Source organism: Triticum dicoccoides, chromosome 2A (assembly GCF_002162155.2).
Source record: "Triticum dicoccoides isolate Atlit2015 ecotype Zavitan chromosome 2A, WEW_v2.0, whole genome shotgun sequence".
NCBI lineage: Eukaryota > Viridiplantae > Streptophyta > Magnoliopsida > Poales > Poaceae > Triticum > Triticum dicoccoides.
Window position 1 is genome coordinate 646,389,058 of NC_041382.1, and position 19,717 is coordinate 646,408,774.

Consider the following 19,717-nt stretch of genomic DNA (forward strand, 5'->3'; position numbering starts at 1 on the left):
GCATCTACAGAAACTATATCATCTGAATCTGTATATCTATCTACTCCTTTCTTTCGTGTCCGGTGTATCATATCTTTGTTCTGAATTCAAGTGACTAAACATTGATATGTACATAGTATCAAACAAAAGTAAAGGGAATTAGGGGGTAAATAATCTACCTGTTGCAATAAGCAAATACATGTTATAATTCTGACGCAAACAAAAATGTAACAACAAGAAGTCAAACCATATATTGTCCGAGAAAGACGATCAATGTCTCCATTACCCCAAAATTTATTGATAGGCAACAATGGTTGTACAATGATCAGGTGGCATACACCATAAACAATATAAGTGACACACTCATGTAAGTAGGCATGGAAGAACACTAATAACTGCAAGCTGATGCAGCTAACTTAGAATAAAGGAGCCACAACTGAAATACATGCAAGCTGGTGCAACTAACCGAGATAAAGGTTAGTATAAGTTTCCTATATAAATTTAGGTTAAAAGGTAAATCAACTAAAGTTTTTTGTTCTTCCTATATACTGGCATATGGGATCGGTAACCCACTCTGCTCCAACCCAACAAAAATAGAGAAAACAGAGCATCAATCTTGCTTTCTTTAACGCTAGAGAGATCGGTCCCAAAAGGCCTTGCCCAGGAAACCAACAAGGCATCATGTTGTGTTTCACAAAGACCATGAAGCATAAGCAACTAATCATAGAAGTAGACACAAACTTGGTTACCTAGGCTCGAAATGCAGGGCTGGCGGCTACTCACCTAGACTCGAAGTAGCTGTCTCTGTCGTTGGGTCATTGATAGTAAGGAGGGATAGATTCATCTTGGGATCCTCTCCCTTTGTGTGGTGGCAGCCTGAGCTTCTCCTGCCGAGCGCCAATGAGGAAGAGATCGAGCAGAATCGGTGAGTGGGTGACTTTCGTAATGCAAAATCGGTGAAACTAAAAACACATGCTATAGTTTGAAGCAAAGAAGTAGCATACGCATTGGAATGTCATTGTTTTAATTATAGAAGTGGCATCAAATTTTAAAAAACACAGAAGTGCCACATTTTTTCCAAACCAATAAAACTGAAATAATCTAAGAATATTATCATTACAGAGCAATAATTTCTGAAGTCAGTGTCAAAATGTAAAATAATATAAGGAAATCTATCTACTATCACCAGCATTGCAAACCAAACCAATCAGTAGTATAACAATCAGATCGATGATAGGGGCTTTGGCTAGTGTGGTGCCCGAGGTTGCTCAGCGACGTCACAACAACGACTTTGGATAGAATCACCGCCCAAAAGGATAAAATATTCAAGTGCGGTGCATAGTTCTTTCAAGATAAAAAGAACAGTTGATTATGTGATGTTTCAAATAGTCCGTCCATAGTAGTGTACAAGTGTTCAGTAGAAGTGTTTCCTCGATTTAATCAAGCCATCTATTCTTCCTACATATACTCCCTATGCACCATAGAACTTATCCATTAATGAGTTCTCTGTAGGTTTTTGCAAGGAATTATTTGCATCTACATATCTTATACATTTGCTTGTTTCCTAACACATCAGTTTTTGCAAGGAATTATTTTCAATCCAAATTTAGACTGAGATACAAAACTGAACTATGCAATCCAAATTATACATCCTATGGACATAGTTAGGCACTGATGCTAATCCACCATCCAATGATCACGCCACAACACAAATACAGTTTTGGGTTGCATCTTACAGCTCAGAGATAGTAGTCACACTTGCAAGTAGCAACTGTGATATGTCAGATGATACAGAAACAAAAGCAAACAAACAACGGCCACCTCGACCAACGGTGAAGCTCTGAATTAGGACTGGAAGGACGGACCATATAATATGATAGAGGAAAAGCCAGATATGCATGTTAGAAATCAAAATCCCAACCTTAGCTAGCTGAACCACCAAACAAAGTTTAGTTTCAGAGCGGGTAATATAATCATAACATTATACAGAGAGGTATCATGCATGTTGACTGTACAATATTTAAAGCGAACAAAGAGGTATTTTATTCCAATGGTTTATTCAATTCTTGATGCGTTTATTCCAATGGTTTATTCAATAACTAAAAAAAGCTACAGGCAAGCACATAACAGAGCATATGGTATACCTACCTAGAGCAGCACAAGAGAAAGAGAGGGAGCCAGAGGTAGGAGATGGGATCACTCACCGGAGAGGGAGGTTGTGGTCGACCGCCGTCGTCGGGGTCGGGCATGGGCCCCACGTCGCGCAGCAGCATCGATTCCTGCGGGCTCAGGTCTGAAATGCATCACAATGTTCAACACCGTCAGACTCAAATTCAGGTTCAGTATGCCAAAGAACAGGACGCCAAGACAAATCTGATTCAGGTTCAGTATGACAAAGAACACATCACCAAGTGAAATGTGATTAAGGTTCAGTATGGCAAAGAACACACCACCATGAGAAATATGGTTTTTAGTGTCTGGCGAGCAAGTATGATGTGTATTCATCTGTAACTTGATTACATGAATTCAGGTTCAGCATGTCAAGAAAGAGTAGTAGTGCTACATATTCCTCCGTGATTGGATGATCATAAAAGTTGCACTATCCAAGAGCTGTCACTCCCCCTAATGTTATAAAACACTAAAGCCTGGAGCACATTAGTTGGCGGTGATATATACAACATGCAGCTAGCCGAAGATCACCTAAAGAAGGGACTATTGTACCGTATATTGTTAGGGTTAAAATTCAGGTATTGGCACACAGAGAAACTAACAGGAAAACATGCACCATTAATGACTCACCATAAGGGCAATAGATGATCTACAGTAGATGGTTACCAAATAATGCTCGGAAGAATAATCTCTCGAAAAGAACCATGAGAGCGCCAAACTATCTGTAAACATGAAGAATGCCCTTGCTAGGATTAGAAGAGACGAGTATGCTATGATAATCCAAAGAACAAAAGGAATCTAAAGTTATCAAAGCATAAAGCAAGCGTTGTACCTATAAAAATATCCGCTAAGCTTTGCCTGAAAACCCGCCAAATATATCCTCGATTACATAGTTGTCTCTATCAAGGTAGTGACTATAGAAAGGTTTCCCAACAAAACAAAATAAAGTTGTTCTTTCTTTTTGAGAGTTTGATAGCAAACCTGCAATGCATCAGAAAGGGCATGTGTAGCTAGATAAATTACTTGTTTCAACACGATTGGCATATTTTTATAAGGAAGCACATACTACGTATGAGACAAATTCCCATGGTACTATAAACCACCGGTTTATCAAACACTATAAAAAATAAAGTCTGATAATACTTCAACTTGGAGTTAGACATCTTATTTACGACTGAACAAATTGTAGTCTCCGTACTGATAAGCAAGAGATAATTAGACCAACAAATAAACCATAGTTTATGGACATGGAAGATGTTGGAGAACTCACCACTGTATCATGTAGCACCAATCAACTATCTCGGGAAATTTCAAAAGAGGTGCACCACGACGGCGAGCGGAGCGTCGTGTGGGTCCTCTCCGCGCACAATCCTCGCCTGTAGCACAAACACAAAGAGAAGGAGGCACACCCAGACCCAGGTCAACCCACGATCGAATCTGAAGCCCAACCAAAATTGAAGCAAAAAAAGGGGTCGGGCAGCGATGCACCAGGGGCTCCTCGGAAAGCGAGCAGCTCTCGGAGTCGAACCTGAGAACCTCCAGGGCCGAACCTGCGAGTTTTTCTAGTATTCGCCTGACCAAAACGTTGGGACCGGCACCCTCGTGCCAAGGCATATTTTTACCATACAAACTCAAGGCAACAAGAGCGGCTCCGATAACTTGTTGGGAGCGAGTCTTTCTAGTATAACAAAGTACAACTTACTCTTAACCAGATTAAATCAAGGACCAACGACAAACAATAAAAGATCAAGAACAACTCGTATGCAATAAACGTATGAGAGAGAAAAAATCTTTACATAAGACGACTATAAACAGTGGAGCATAAATAAGCAACACCTTTAAATACAAATAAAAGGGTCCAGGGTTCATTGCATAGTGGGCTCAGATCTGACTTGCCTCGATCATATAACCTACCCCCGTCTCTTATCACCAGATCAATCTGTTTATACAGTGGAGCTGCCCTGGTTATCACTCAACAAGAATGACCATCCAAGGACAGAGCAACAAGTATCACATGATCAAAAATGATTCTAGAGACAAGAGGGAGGATTCAACTTGATATCCCCAGGTGCCTCGATTGCTCAAAGGCACATTTTTTTTCAACCACGGCTAATCATCATCGCCCCAGCACGAGAGAGAGGGTTGTGGGAGAGAAGAGGGGATTCAGAGAGAAAGGGCGAATGGGAGCACGAAGGGGCAAGCCAGTGCCCTCCCCCACCTCATCCACGCACGTGCCAACCACTGTCCACCACGCACAAGGCCAAAACGTGAAAAGACCAAAATACCCTCTACGGGGGCACGTTATTTCTTACGGTGGCACAAGATATTTGCCAGCCCACGCGCCCCACGGGCCACACAACCAAAACACATAGCCACAGTCACTGAACAAGGCGGCCCACACGCTGGAAACCCCACACGCCAGCGAAATACGCTCAAAACGGCGGAGTAAGCGAAACCCAGGGAAACAGTGACTTTCATTGCGACAGGAGCAACGAATTGATCCGACGGCGCAGGTCATCCCACTGCTCAATCCGATGGCCGGAATCACATCAAGCAAACGAATCTAACGACCAGGAGGCCCAAATCGCTGAGGAGCCAGGGAATCCGATCGTAGTCGTTTTTTACCTCACCGTGGGAGGTTGTAGCCGAGGCAGTACTCAGTGAGCACCGGGGTTGCGCCTGAACACCGTCCAACCGGTGAGGAACCGCATTGGAGTTGCGCCTTGCACCATCCCGCGGACGAGCACGAACGCATCAAACAACCAAGTGACTATGTGCACAGAATACATGTCAAACAATATCAACAATCAGATATGCTATCGCAACAGGCGAATAAACATTTAGTATAATAGAACAATGTAATCGAAGCGGGGCTAGGCAATACAGAAAGCAATGCATATTTGATAGACCATCTCATCTATCACTGGAACTGTAGAGTATTTAGATGACTGCTAATAATAGTATGTCACTGCTGATATATTTGTAAGTCAAATGGAATGTGTTTTGTTAAAAACCCAAATAATGGCCTGACTTTGATAAAGCCACATGACGCTACAGGGTTAAATGATAGTTTTCATCAAGAATATGCGCATTGGGATCCACACACATGTCTACATATGTTCCTATCTGGAGGTATCCATTCTAACCTATAAGGATGCTAGCCGACCCTCCTCTACGGAGCTCCCCCGTGCGCATCGTTCATGGTTGTCGGATGGGCTTTGACTTTCTTTGCTAACCATTGGATTGGTTGACCGCATGGTAATGAGTTTGACCGTGCTTTTTTTCACGTATGAATGACTTGTGGCCCTTGCTTGGACTAATAAGCTTGCACGTGCAATGCACGTCTAATTCGACTTAAAAATTTGAATATGCAAAGCTTCAGTAAATTCCAATCCACATATAGCTACTTGTAATTCACTCTGCAATGATTTGTACCACCTTCAATATGCTCTGCGAGTTTGAAACCTGGTAGGATCCACTACTTCAGAAATCACAAACTTGTATAAAGAAGCTATAGTACCGATTGCGTACTCTCGAGAAAACAAACTTGCATAAAGCTTATATCGACATTAAATCAATTGACATAAATTCTCTGTTGATGAGTCAATAGAAACCTATTTAATATCATACGCTTATAGGGGGGTACCAGATCAGTATCAAAGGCAACTTACCCCTTTTCTGGTCTAATGCACACATGCTTGTACCAATGACTGCCACCACATATATAAGCCTATATATTGTGTGATGCTTAGAAGGGCTGTGCTTTCAAATTCCCAAGGAGAAGAGCACTTATATAGTCCGCCAAATCGGGTCGACAATTCAACATGCCTGTAGATGTCGAGTGATGTGAGTTGACTATAGACAAATAGCTAAATAAAGGAGATGAGGAAATTAATATTAGTAGTGTAATGAACTTCATACTGACTGCAAGTCACGTACATGTAGTCAAGTTGAGGCAGAAATCATTTTTCTTGGAACATAATTTGGTAGCACTCCATCATTGCCATGAAACCTGTAATTTCAAATGTCAGTCTTCAGATACATAATTGTTAATTTAAGTCTTAACTGAATCTCTGCAAGCAAGCATGATGGTTTTAGCATCAGATACATAAAGATTATGATAACCTGACATATAAATCACCTCAAATGTAACGCCCTCGATGCGGCTATATCTCCCACGTGTCGAAGCACGACTTAGAGGCATAACCGCATTGAAAGCAATGTCGCAAGTGAGGTAATCTTCACACGACCCATGTAATACATAAGGGACAGAGATACATAGTTGGCTTACAATCGCCACTTCACACAATACATGAATAAAGCATTACATCATTCAAATACAATCAAGGTCCGGCTACGGAACCAAAATGAAAGAAGACTACCCCAAATGCTACACAGATCCCCGATCGACCCCAACTGGGCTCCACTACCGATCAACTAGAACGGAACAACACAAAGGATAAGATCTTCATCGAGCTCCTCCTTGAGCTTGGTTGCGTCACCTGCTCGGTAACATCGGCACCTGCAAACTGGTATTGGAAGTATCTGTGAGTCACGGGGACTCAGCAATCTCGCATCCTCGCGATCAAGACTATTTAGCTTATGGGTAAGGAAAAGTATGAGGTGGAGCTGCAGCAAACGGCTAGCATATATGGTGGCTAAACATACGCAAATGAGAGCGAGAAGAGAAGGCAAGGCACGGTCGATAAAACTATGATCAAGAAGTGATCCTAGAACAACCTACGTCAAGCATAACTCCAACACCGTGTTCACTTCCCGAACTCCGCCGAGAAGAGACCATCACGGTTACACACGCGGTTGGTGCATTTTAATTAAGGTAAACTCCCGGTTTTCTACAACCGGACATTAACAAATTCCCATCTGCCCATAACCACGGGCACGGCTTCCGAAAGTTCAAAACCCTGCAGGGGTGTCCCAACTTAGCCCATCACAAGCTCTCACGGTCAACGAAGGATATTCCTTCTAGCGGGAAAACCCGATCAGACTCAGAATCCCGGTTAGAAGACATCCTCGACAATGGTAAAACAAGTTCAGCAAGACCACCCACTGTGCCGACAAATCCCGATAGGAGCTGCACATATCTCGTTCTCAGGGCACACCGGATAAGCTAAGCGTACGGGAGCCAACGTAACCCAAGTTGCCAAGGGACGGCCCCGCACGGTGCTCTGGGTTGGACCAACACTTAGAGAAGCACTGGCCCGGGGTTTAAAATAAAGATGACCCTTGAGCCGGCCGACTCAAGGGAAAGAAAAGGCTAGGTGGCGAATGGTAAAACCAATGTTGGGCCTTGCTGGAGGGGTTTTATTCAAGGGGAACTGTCAAGGGGTTCCCATTATAACCCAACCGCGTAAGGAACGCAAAATCCGGGAACATAACACCGATATGATGGAAACTAGGGCGGCAAGAGTGGAACAAAACACCAGGCATAAGGCCGAGCCTTCCACCCTTTACCAAGTATATAGATGCATTAATTAAATAAGATATATTGTGATATCCCAACAAGTAAACATGTTCCAACAAGGAACAACATCTCCATGTTCCAACAAGGAACAAACTTCAATCTTCACCTGCAACTAACAACGCTATAAGAGGGGCTGAGTAAAGCGGTAACATAGCCAAACAACAGTTTGCTAGGACAATGTGGGTTAGAGGCTTGGTTCAACAATATAGGAGGCATGATAAGCAAGTGGTAGGTATCGCATCATAGGCATAGCAAAAAAGCGAGCAACTAACAAGCAAAGATAGAAGTGATTTCAGGGTATGGTCATCTTGCCTGAAATCCCGCAAGGAAGAAGAATGAGTCCACGAAGAAGACAAACGGACGTAGTCAACGGATCCTCACAAACGCAACATTACCGAAACCAACCCGAAGAAGCAACACCGGAAAGGAGCAAACAACATAGTAAACAGCCATCACATAATCATGGCATGATGCACAATCAAGTATGATGCATGTCCGGTTTAATGAAGCATGGCATGGCAAAGTGCACAAGCAACCCTACAAATTAAGTGGAGCACAATATGCAACTCCGTTGCATATTGACGAAACACCACATTCCAGTTATTTAGTTCGATCTCATTTATGTACCCAACAATATTAAATGTTGTTAAACATGGCAAGAGGGTGAAGCAAATGAAAACTACCTATCTAGGCAAGTTTAAATGAGGCCGGAACAACAAACAACAAGTCCGGAAAACCCTCATATGCATATATTTGGTTTGGTACTGTTCTACCTAAACCATATTTTGTAGTTGTTAAACATGCAAAGTGATGCCACCAAGTTAAACTATGCAAAATTCTACCCCATTTACATATAAAGTTTGTTAGGTTTGGAGCTATGGTTATTAAGTTATGAAATAAAGCATTTTAGCAAGTTATTTAAGCAAATTTAATCAAACAGCATATTAAACATTTTAAACATGGATGAAAAAGACATATTATGAAACTAGATGAAAAACTAAGCAAGTTTCATATCCAAAGTTTTTACATGTGATGCTTAGTTTGTGAGATATTAAATGCATGAAGGCTAGGGGGTTTTCTGTAAATCTGCAAATCCTCGGAAATTAGCTAAATTCGCAGAACCAAAAAAAACATCCACTGGGCCGAAACTGAACTGGCCGAGCGGTAAGAAAAAAAAGGAGGGGCGCTTGGGGTGGCCTCACCCATGGGCTTCGGCCCAGGACGATGGAGCAGTGGGCCGACTGGATCTGGTTGTGATTTGGCGACCGCTGGACCCGGGTCAACGACGACCATTGGGAGCGGGGTCAGATGATCTCCTTTGCTCGAATGAAGCAGAGGCGCGGCGCGGTTGCGGGCACAGGGAGACGCAGCTTCGGCGGGCAGGGGCCGGAGTCGTGGCGGCGGAGCGGCGCGAATCTGGGCGGGGGTCGAGGTAGAGGCGGCAGAGAGGTTCCATGGCTCGAGGCCCTCGCTCGGGGGTTAGCTGGAGGCACGGCGGGCAAGCACGGCTCGTCATGGTCGTTGGCGCTGGCATCAGGCAGTGAGGAAGGCTCGGACAATAGGAACTGGCGAGGCGGCGGCGGCTCCGGGAACTTGGCGGCGGTGGAGCTCCGGAACGAGCGGGACACGGGAAAGGAGGCAGGCAGACGCAGCGGGTCAGCGAGAGTCAACGCGGGCGCTCGGGCGAGGCGTTCGTCCCTGGTTCGAAGAGGCGAGGCGCTAGCCGTGAACGACGACGGCGGCAGCAGGAACTCCAGACGGCTAGGGCGCACGGGCTTGGCTACGGAGCGGATCCGCGGCGGCTTGCGGTGGTCCTGGACGGCGACGAAGCAGAGGAACGGCCCACGCGATGGCAAAACAGAGGAGGGCCGGCGCGGGCGATGATCCAGCGGGGCGCGGTGCTGGACTCATGGTCATTGGTGACGGCTTCAAGGGCTCCTGGTGGTGCATCGAAGGAGGCGGGGAGGCAAAACCGAGGTCGACCCTGGTAGCGACGTTCCTGTGGGTCTCCATGGAGAAGACAGAGAGCAAGTGAGAGAGAGAACCAGATGGAACGATGGAAGGAGAAGCAACGAGGGATGCGGGGTCCAGCCTAATGGAGATGGTCGCCGACGGTTACACGGGTGTGGCTCCGGCGAGGAGGCAGGAGGGGCAAGCCGCGGAGGCCTCGGGTGGCTGTAGGGGCTCGGGCTCTCGGTCCAGATCAAGGCAGGGAGGAGGATTTGGAGGTGACTGGCTGGTGGATCGGAAGGAGGCTGCGGGATTGGAGGAGGTGGACGAGGGGATCAGGGAGGATCCCGATGGGGGACAAAAGACCTAGATTTTAGGGTTGCTGCCTAGGGATTGGTCTATATATATAGCACTGGATTTTGGTTAGGGGCTATTAGGACCCTCCGATCGCAAACAGACGATCGTGAAAAAAATAGTTAGGGAGTCCAAATAAGAAAATGGTGACGTTTTGCAGATGTTTGGGGATGTTCCGGACCCATCGGTCATGACTGCTCGGGTCGGGTCCGGGACAATTTTCGGACGCGTGCGCGAGGAGGGCCGCGGGCTGACGAGAGAGGTTAGGTTGGGCCTGGCGGTAGGTAGTGGGCTATGTAGACGGTCTCGAGCTGAGAGAAGAGAAGAGAGGGAGGCCCGACGACTGTTTTCGGAGACCGAAAACGTCCGACGTTAAACTGGCTATATTGTCGCTATAGTTATCCGTTGGGGTGTCAAACGGACTCCTAATGCGATGAAATTTGGCAGGCGGCCTACTAACAACAAAACAACACCGCACGCCAACTATCATCCCATTCCGAGGACATTTTCCGGCCACTTCTAAAATAATATTCGGACGTGCCGCGGGCGCGTGCAAGTGTGTCTGGACTCAGAACGGACAACGGACGGAACTGGGGGAACCCGGACGGATGCAAGTTTTGAAAACATGATGATGCAATGCACATGATGACATGGTAAGATGCAACACGCAAGAAAAAGACATGGCAATGACGGCGAATAACTGGACGACACCTGGCACATCGGTCTCGGGGTGTCACAACACTCCACCACTACGAGAGGATCTCGTCCCGAGATCTAGAATGGCACCGGAGAGAAAAACGGAAGAGAAAGCGAAGAGGTAAAACTAAGTTTCTTCTTTGACAAACGAGTGAAACCAAAGAACCTTGCGAGGTTGAACAAATTCGAGAAAAGAATACAACAAAGGTGAACAAAGTCGAAAACACTCCGTTAGAGAAGAGGGACAAAGAACATTGCAAAAAACCTTGAGGTTGAAGGGCAAGATATATATTGAAACCACTCCGGTTAAGTCAAGATAGAGAAGGATTAAGAATGATATAACTTGGACAACACTCCGACTGAAAATGGAAGGAATTAACAAGAACTTGACAAGATGAGAGGATACTTGATGAAATCAACAACACACTACCTCCGGAATTATTGAAAGAATGGCACAAAGGGTAAGAACGATTTCAGACGGCACTCCGGTTGAGAAGGGAGCCCAAAACTTGACAGAATGGGAAGAACTTGAAAAGAGGGCATGGCACTCCGGTTAAATGGGATAAGCAAGTAAAGAACATGATCTTCACAATCCGAGACGATGAGTGAAGAGAGCAACATCACAAAGCTTTCGGAACAAAAGAATAGAATACAGATAATTTAAATAAAAGAATGGAGAAGAAAATGGCAACTTCTGTCACAAAAGAGTTTGAGAAGGCATTCTTAGGAGAAGGGTCGAACGGAGTTGTTGGAACACTAACAACGAAAAGAATAAGCTTGATATGGTCTTAAGGAATACATCTCAAAATTATGAGGTGACAACCTGCCACTCACGGGAAAAAGAATTGGATTGATAAGAACAAATAGACGAGAAGCTATCTCACCGGGAGGATAAATGAAGAACTTGGATCATTTATAAGCACCGTAAATAGCAACAATCCTTAGGGAAAGCTTTAGGTGAAATATAACCCAAGATAGCTCCAACGAAGAGGTTGATGGATTTAAAATACCCCATTCTTAACAACCTATGAATCATGAAACATGAACTCAACTTATCAAGAATGACATAATACCATCTCAAGAAGATAAGAGAGAACAAATGCACTCCAGATTGCAAGAAGAAGAAAGCTTGAGCTTCTTAGAAGAGAATCTCGATGAAAAACTTGGAGAAGGAATTAAATCCTTGATGAACCATCATGTAGAGCCTCCATGAAGAACTCCGGTAACAAAAGGATGATCAAACGAAAAGAAAGAGAAGTTGAAAGCACACGGTGAATCCTTGTAATGACTTAGATAGATCCCCGTGATTACATAATTGCAAGAGCTTGGAACTCCGGGAGAGAAAGATGAGCACTTGAAACCAAGAATATGTATGATGAACCACTCCGGAATAAGGAATTGAATCATTTGGATGAAACAAGAATAAGAATTACATTATGCTTATCCTTCCCCAATTAAATTGATGACAATCAACGGATTTGGCACACTACTTATTCTCGTAGCAAGGATTAAGAGAGATATAGCGCCAACTTGGGAAGGTCTCCTATGAACCGCCGGTAGAATTGAAACAACGAATGAATTGATATGATAAACGAAGGAAGAGGAACTCTTGAACGAACCGCCGTAAGAATTAAAATAAATGAAGTAAAAGATAAAGAAACACCGGGAAGAATTTGCAAATGGACGAAGATACTTGAGACAAACTAGATACATGAGAACAAAGGGATGACGACTAATTAGAGAAAACTTGAATGATGCACCGGTAAGATTTGGAGAAAGAGAGCTGAAAGCTGAGAATGAATAAATCTGAGATGATGGACTCCGGATGAACAAACTGAACAGAATCTTGAATTGCTCCGGATAGGTGAAAAGAATTCTCACAATCGAAAACAATTATGAGAGGATGGTACGAAGCTAGAGCTATGAATCTTGAAGAGAAAGGAGCAAGATTTAGAGGAAAAATCTTCTTCGGTCTTCAATTCTGAGAATGACGATGAGAAACACCACCATGAACTATTGAGGCACTCCGGAATGAAGAATGTAAAGGTTGAGCCAACGATGAAAATAATTTGAAAGATCTTGGAGAAACCCTCTGACTGATGAAAATTCATTCTTACGTCACACTTCGAAAAGAAATTTGGATAGATCCGGGAAAATAAGAAGAGTCAGGTAAGATCCTAGGAAAAGACATGTGGGTTAGGGCCCACTCAAAAGAAACACCGTTGAACGATTTAAAATAGAGGTTGCACCGGTTGAATTAAATGACTTGAATGAGAATACATCCTCGAAAGAGCTTGAACGAATGTAGAGTGAAAACATGAATCTTCGAGATATCTTAAACACTCCAGAAGAATTTAATATCGAGAAATGAAATATTATGAGGTGCACCGGTATGAGAAGGCATTTGAAACAAGGAAAGGATATGATCAACAAAGTCTGAATTAGTTCCACCGGAGAAGAAAGAGAATGAATAATGATGAACTTGAGGTTCCGTTAGAATCTTCATGAGAATCACCGGATAAGAACATTGGAGGGAAAGAATGGAGAGACTTCACATCAATAAAAGGATACTTGAATAAGAAATCTTAGTCCTCGAAGAAAAAAGGGGGGTGGGTGGAAAAAAAAACAAAGACAACTTGAGGCGGATGAAACGAACACCGTTGAGAAAACTGAGATTGGATCTTGTGAAAGTTGAAAATGAACTGATCCACTTGAAGAGAGACACACCGGTTGAAAAGGATTGACATGCCAATCTCGATTATCATGAAGGATTAGTATTAACATAGGAATACGAGAACACTGCTTAGGAAAGGGATGGAATCCACATTTGTCTCTGAAGCAACTCGAATACCACAACTCAAAACAAAATAAAGGATTGGCTTGCAGAATAAGCCAGAACAAACATATGATAGAGATTTCGTCCGAAGTTTTCGTGGCGGGGCCTACACGGGCTCGATCGTACATCACCATCATGTACAAGGCGGTGCACATGACATACGAAGCGTCCCCGAGTCAGCATAGCCAAGGACTCTTTAAGACACAACGAGACCACTGTAAAACCAACCGTGGATAGGCGGACCACTAGACGTCAAACCCCAATTTCATATCATACATCTATCGGAAAGATATCCTAAGAGCTACTTGAATTCCCACTTATAAACTCCCGAAATTTTCCCAGTTATGCAATCAGGTGTTGGGGATACAGGGGAAGCATAATATCTCACCCAAGACTAGCAAATCCTACATCCAGGTGTATCCATCCTTCAACACATAACCAAGAAACCTTCGGAAATCATCTACCTCAACCTTCGAAAAGCATCCGTTATACGAGTTATGGCAATACTCCCGAACTCCCGCCCTAGTACTGGGTGGCGTCGAGGTTATCTCACCAACAACTGCATAAAAGAGATTTTCGATGTCGGCGAAACTAAACTCAGGTATTCCAGAACTGCAACGATAAAATTGTGACGACAACACCTCGGAGCTCAACTCCCCGGGACACTGCCACAACCCCTAAATGACAGGAGGCACCAAGAACAATGTTCTCATCACAAAACCATCGGAACGATTCCATGATACCCGCGTGATCCTAAATTTTTTTTAGTGAAATTTGAGAAGAGAAGAGTCAAAACTCTACGTCAGGATGCCTCACCAGAGCGACGAAGGGGCTGAGGAGTAAAAAGAAGTCCTACTCTCCGATATATATAATCCTAAATGACTCAAAACATTTTTCTAGACTCAACAACGCTAGCTATTCGATCAAGCAGGGGGGCTCCTAAGGTCGGGGAAGGCTCTGATTACCAACTTGTAATGCCCTCGATGCGGCTATATCTCCCACGTGTCGAAGCACGACTTAGAGGCATAACCGCATTGAAAGCAATGTCGCAAGTGAGGTAATCTTCACACAACCCATGTAATACATAAGGGACAAAGATACATAGTTGGCTTACAATCGCCACTTCACACAATACATGAATAAAGCATTACATCATTCAAATACAATCAAGGTCCGGCTATGGAACCAAAATGAAAGAAGACTACCCCAAATGCTACACAGATCCCCGATCGACCCCAACTGGGCTCCACTACTGATCAACTAGAACGGAACAACACAAAGGATAAGATCTTCATCGAGCTCCTCCTTGAGCTTGGTTACATCACCTGCTCGGTAATATCGGCACCTGCAAACTGGTATTGGAAGTATCTGTGAGTCACGGGGACTCAGCAATCTCGCACCCTCGGGATCAAGACTATTTAAGCTTATGGGTAAGGAAAAGTATGAGGTGGAGCTGCAGCAAGCGGCTAGCATATATGGTGGCTAAACATACGCAAATGAGAGCGAGAAGAGAAGGCAAGGCACGGTCGATAAAACTATGATCAAGAAGTGATCCTAGAACAACCTACGTCAAGCATAACTCCAACACCGTGTCCACTTCCCAAACTCCGCCGAGAAGAGACCATCACGGTTACACACGCAGTTGGTGCATTTTAATTAAGGTAAACTTCAGGTTTTCTACAACCGGACATTAACAAATTCCCATCTGCCCATAATCGCGGGCATGACTATCGAAAGTTCAAAACCCTGCAGGGGTCTCCCAACTTAGCCCATCACAAGCTCTCACGGTCAACGAAGGATATTCCTTCTAGCGGGAAAACCCGATCAGACTCGGAATCCCGGTTACAAGACATCCTCGACAATGGTAAAACAAGTTCAGCAAGACCACCCACTGTGCCGACAAATCCCGATAGGAGCTGCACATATCTCGTTCTCAGGGCACATCGGATAAGCTAAGCGTACGGGAGCCAACGTAACCCAAGTTGCCAAGGGACAGCCTCGCACGGTGCTCTGGGTTGGACCAACACTTAGAGAAGCACTGGCCCGGGGGTTTAAAATAAAGATGACCCTTGAGCCGGCCGACTCAAGGGAAAGAAAAGGCTAGGTGGCGAATGGTAAAACCAATGTTGGGCCTTGCTGGAGGAGTTTTATTCAAGGCGAACTGTCAAGGGGTTCCCATTATAGCCCAACCGCGTAAGGAACGCAAAATCCAGAAACATAACACCGATATGACGGAAACTAGGGCGGCAAGAGTGGAACAAAACACCAGGCATAAGGCCGAGCCTTCCAACCTTTACCAAGTATATAGATGCATTAATTAAATAAGATATATTGTGATATCCCAACAAGTAAACATGTTCCAACAAGGAACAACATCTCCATGTTCCAACAAGGAACAAACTTCAATCTTCACCTGCAACTAACAACGCTATAAGAGGGGCTGAGCAAAGCGGTAACATAGCCAAACAACGGTTTGCTAGGACAATGTGGGTTAGAGGCTTGGTTCAACAATATAGGAGGCATGATAAGCAAGTGGTAGGTATCGCAGCATAGGCATAGCAAAAGAGCGAGCAACTAGCAAGCAAAGATAGAAGTAATTTCAGGGTATGGTCATCTTGCCTGAAATCCCGCAAGGAAGAAGAATGAGTCCACGAAGAAGACAAACGGACGTAGTCAACGGATCCTCACAAACGCAACGTTACCAGAACCAACCCGAAGAAGCAACACCGGAAAGGAGCAAACAACATAGTAAACAACCATCACATAATCATGGCATGATGCACAATCAAGTATGATGCATGTCCGGTTTAATGAAGCATGGCATGGCAAAGTGCACAAGCAACCCTACAAATTAAGTGGAGCACAATATGCAACTCTGTTGCATATTGACGAAACACCACATTCAAGTTATTTAGTTCGATCTCGTTTATGTACCCAACAATATTAAATGTTGTTAAACATGGCAAGAGGGTGAAGCAAATGAAAACTACCTATCTAGGCAAGTTTAAATGAGGCCGGAACAACAAACAACAAGTCCGGAAAACCCTCATATGCATATATTTGGTTTGGTACTATTCTGCCCTAAACCATATTTTGTAGTTGTTAAACATGCAAAGTGATGCCACCAAGTTAAACTATGCAAAATTCTATCCCATTTACATATAAAGTTTGTTAGGTTTGGAGCTACGGTTATTAAGTTATGAAATAAAGCATTTTAGCAAGTTATTTAAGCAAATTTAACCAAACAGCATATTAAACATTTTAAACATGGATGAAAAAGACATATTATGAAACTAGATGAAAAACTAAGCAAGTTTCATATACAAAGTTTTTACATGTGATGCTTAGTTTGTGAGATATTAAATGCATGAAGGCTAGGGGGTTTTCTGTAAATCTGCAAATCCCCGGAAATTAGCTAAATTCGTAGAACCAAAAAAACATCCACTGGGCCGAAACTGAACTAGCCCAGCGGTAAGAAAAAAAAGGAGGGGGCGCTCGGGGTGGCCTCACCCATGGGCTTCGGCCCAGGACGATGGAGCAGTGGGCCGGCTGGATCTGGTTGTGATCTGGCGACCGCTGGACCGGGGTCAACGACGACCATTAGGAGCGGGGTCAGATGAGCTCAGAGGCGCGGCGCGGTTGCGGGCATAGGGAGACGCAGCTACGGCGGGCAGGGGTCGGAGTCGTGGCGGCGGAGCGGCGCGAATCTGGGCGGGGGTCGAGGTAGAGGCGGCAGAGAGGTTCCATGGCTTGAGGCCCTCGCTCGGGGGTTAGCTGGAGGCACGACGTGCAAGCACGGCTCGTCATGGTCGTTGGCACTGGCATCAGGCAGCGAGGAAGGCTCGGACGATCGGAACTGGCGAGGCGGCGGCGGCTCCGGGAACTTGACGGCGGTGGAGCTCCAGAATGAGCGGGACGCGGGAAAGGAGGCAAGCCGACGCAGCGGGTCAGCGAGAGTCAACGCAGGCGCTCGGGCGAGGCGTTCGTCCCTGGTTCGAAGAGGCGAGGCGCTGGCCGTGAACGACGACGGCAGGAGCAGGAACTCCGGACGGCTAGGGCGCACGGGCTTGGCTACGGAGCGGATCCGCGGTGGCTCACGGTGGTCCTGGACGGCGACGAAGCAGAGGAACGGCCCACGCGATGGCAAAATAGAGGAGGACCGGCGCGGGCGATGATCCAGCGGGGCGCGATGCTGGACTCATGGTCGTTGGCGACGGCTTCAAGGGCTCCTGGTGGTGCATCGAAGGAGGCGGGAAGGCAAAACCGAGGTCGACCCTGGTAGCGACGTTCCTGCGGGTCTCCATGGAGAAGACAGAGAGGAAGTGAGAGAGAGAACCAGATGGAACGGTGGAAGGAGAAGCAACAAGGGATGCGGGGTCCGGCCTGATGGAGATGGTCGCCGACGGTGACGCGGGTGTGGCTCTGGCGAGGAGGCAGGAGGGGCAAGCCGCGGAGGCCTCGGGTGGCTGTAGGGGCTCGGGCTCTCGGTCCAGATCAAGGCAGGAAGGAGGATTTGGAGGTGACTGGCTGGTGGATCGGAAGGAGGCTGCAGGATTAGAGGAGGTGGACGAGGGGATCAGGGAGGATCCCGATGTGGATTCGGTGGAGTGTGGCGGCGGCTGAGGGGGGACAAAAGACCTAGATTTTAGGGTTGCTGCCTAGGGATTGGTCTATATATATAGCACTGGATTTTGGTTAGGGGCGAGGAGGGCCGCGGGCTGACGAGAGAGGTTAGGTTGGGCCTGGCGGTTGGTAGTGGGCTATGTAGACGGTCTCGAGTTGAGAGAAGAGAAGAGAGGGAGGCCCGGCGACTGTTTTCGGAGACCGAAAATGTCCGACGTTAGACCAGCTATATTGTCGCTATAGTTATCCGTTGGGGCGTCAAACGGCCTCCTAATGCGATGAAACTTGGCAGGCGGCCTACTAACAACAAAACAACACCGCACGCCAACTTTCATCCCATTCCGAGAACATTTTTCGGCCACTTCTAAAATAATATTTGGACGTGCCGCGGGCGCGTGCAAGTGTGTCTGGAATCAGAACGGACAACGGACGGAACTGGGGGAACCCGGACGGATGCAAGTTTTGAAAACATGATGATGCAATGCACATGATGACATGGTAAGATGCAACACGCAAGCAAAAGACATGGCAACGACGGCGAATAACTGGACGACACCTGGCACATCGGTCTCGGGGCGTCACATCAAATTAGGGTATACCAGGATTGTAAAATTCACAGTTGTAGCACGATACTATATAGTATAGTGAGTAGCTTGTGCTTCAGGCCACCGACACACAACATACTAGAAACAGTAATACCCATCCGATGACTTGTACCAGTGAAATGATGTAAAGAATAAGGTGAAGAGAGCATAGAGAGAAGGTCAGACAACATGTGATTACGACCGACTACATTTGGTAAAGGAAATAGAGGATCCCTGCCCCCATCTAGAACCATCCATTATATAGTTTTAGTGTTCAAGTACGTTATTAAACCTTCTAATATGGATTAGACGACATCATCAGCAACCTGTCGTGTGTCCATCGGAAGTATTAATTGGACTACTCTGAATGGGAAAGATAAAAATCCCCAAGGATTAAATACCGACAAACAAAATAATATCATAACAAAAAAATGATTAGACATGCAAAACCACTACAATTTTCAAAGTATATAGCTAAATTCACTTTTATTTTTCACTTCTGTACGTATGCAAAAATGTAATAAGGGTTTTATAGACTTGTGGTACCTCTTTTAGTTTTTTTAGTGATGCGTCCTCAAAAGTATAGCAATTAAGAAAAGGCCGGCATGCCTGCAGTGGCGGAGGCGGGATTAGTGGGATTAGGATGTTGGGGAGGGCTGGTTGGAGCAGAAAACAAGTCAAATGCTGCACTGTTCATGTGTTTATTATGAACAAATCCATAGTATTGGGAGGGGGGCAGGGCCCCTTGCTGGTCATGTGTTTATCGCCACTCAATGCCTGCAAATAAGAACAATTTTTTTTCTCACTACAATGATTTTGATAGTTAAATTTATCGGTACACATTTAACTGGGAACAGAAATATTATAGATGATGTACTCCTAATCCCTCATTAGAACGGTTGATTACTTCATCTGTTGACGAACCCAAAAAATGATAGGGGCACATGCATACTCTTAAGTCAATTTATAAACCTTGATGGAGATGGAGATGTTAACAAATAGACTGATATTTGTCAGTTGTGACTGAAATTAGGTAATTCATAG

At 45.2% G+C, this 19,717-nt stretch overlaps 2 long non-coding RNA genes across 2 annotated transcripts; both read right to left on the minus strand.

Annotated features, from left to right (window-relative positions):
• Positions 1-7: 7 nt before the first annotated feature.
• On the minus strand, positions 8-2,938 carry LOC119355970. The gene is made up of 3 exons (XR_005171740.1): positions 2,779-2,938; positions 2,184-2,272; positions 8-866 (listed from the first exon to the last, which is right to left on the minus strand). It is a non-coding gene; the product is annotated as an uncharacterized LOC119355970 (long non-coding RNA).
• Positions 2,939-4,144: 1,206 nt separating this feature from the next.
• LOC119359762 lies at positions 4,145-19,375 on the minus strand. Its single transcript, XR_005172655.1, has 4 exons — positions 19,220-19,375; positions 6,088-6,160; positions 5,820-5,976; positions 4,145-4,918 (listed from the first exon to the last, which is right to left on the minus strand). It is a non-coding gene; the product is annotated as an uncharacterized LOC119359762 (long non-coding RNA).
• Between the last annotated feature and the right edge of the window lie 342 nt (positions 19,376-19,717).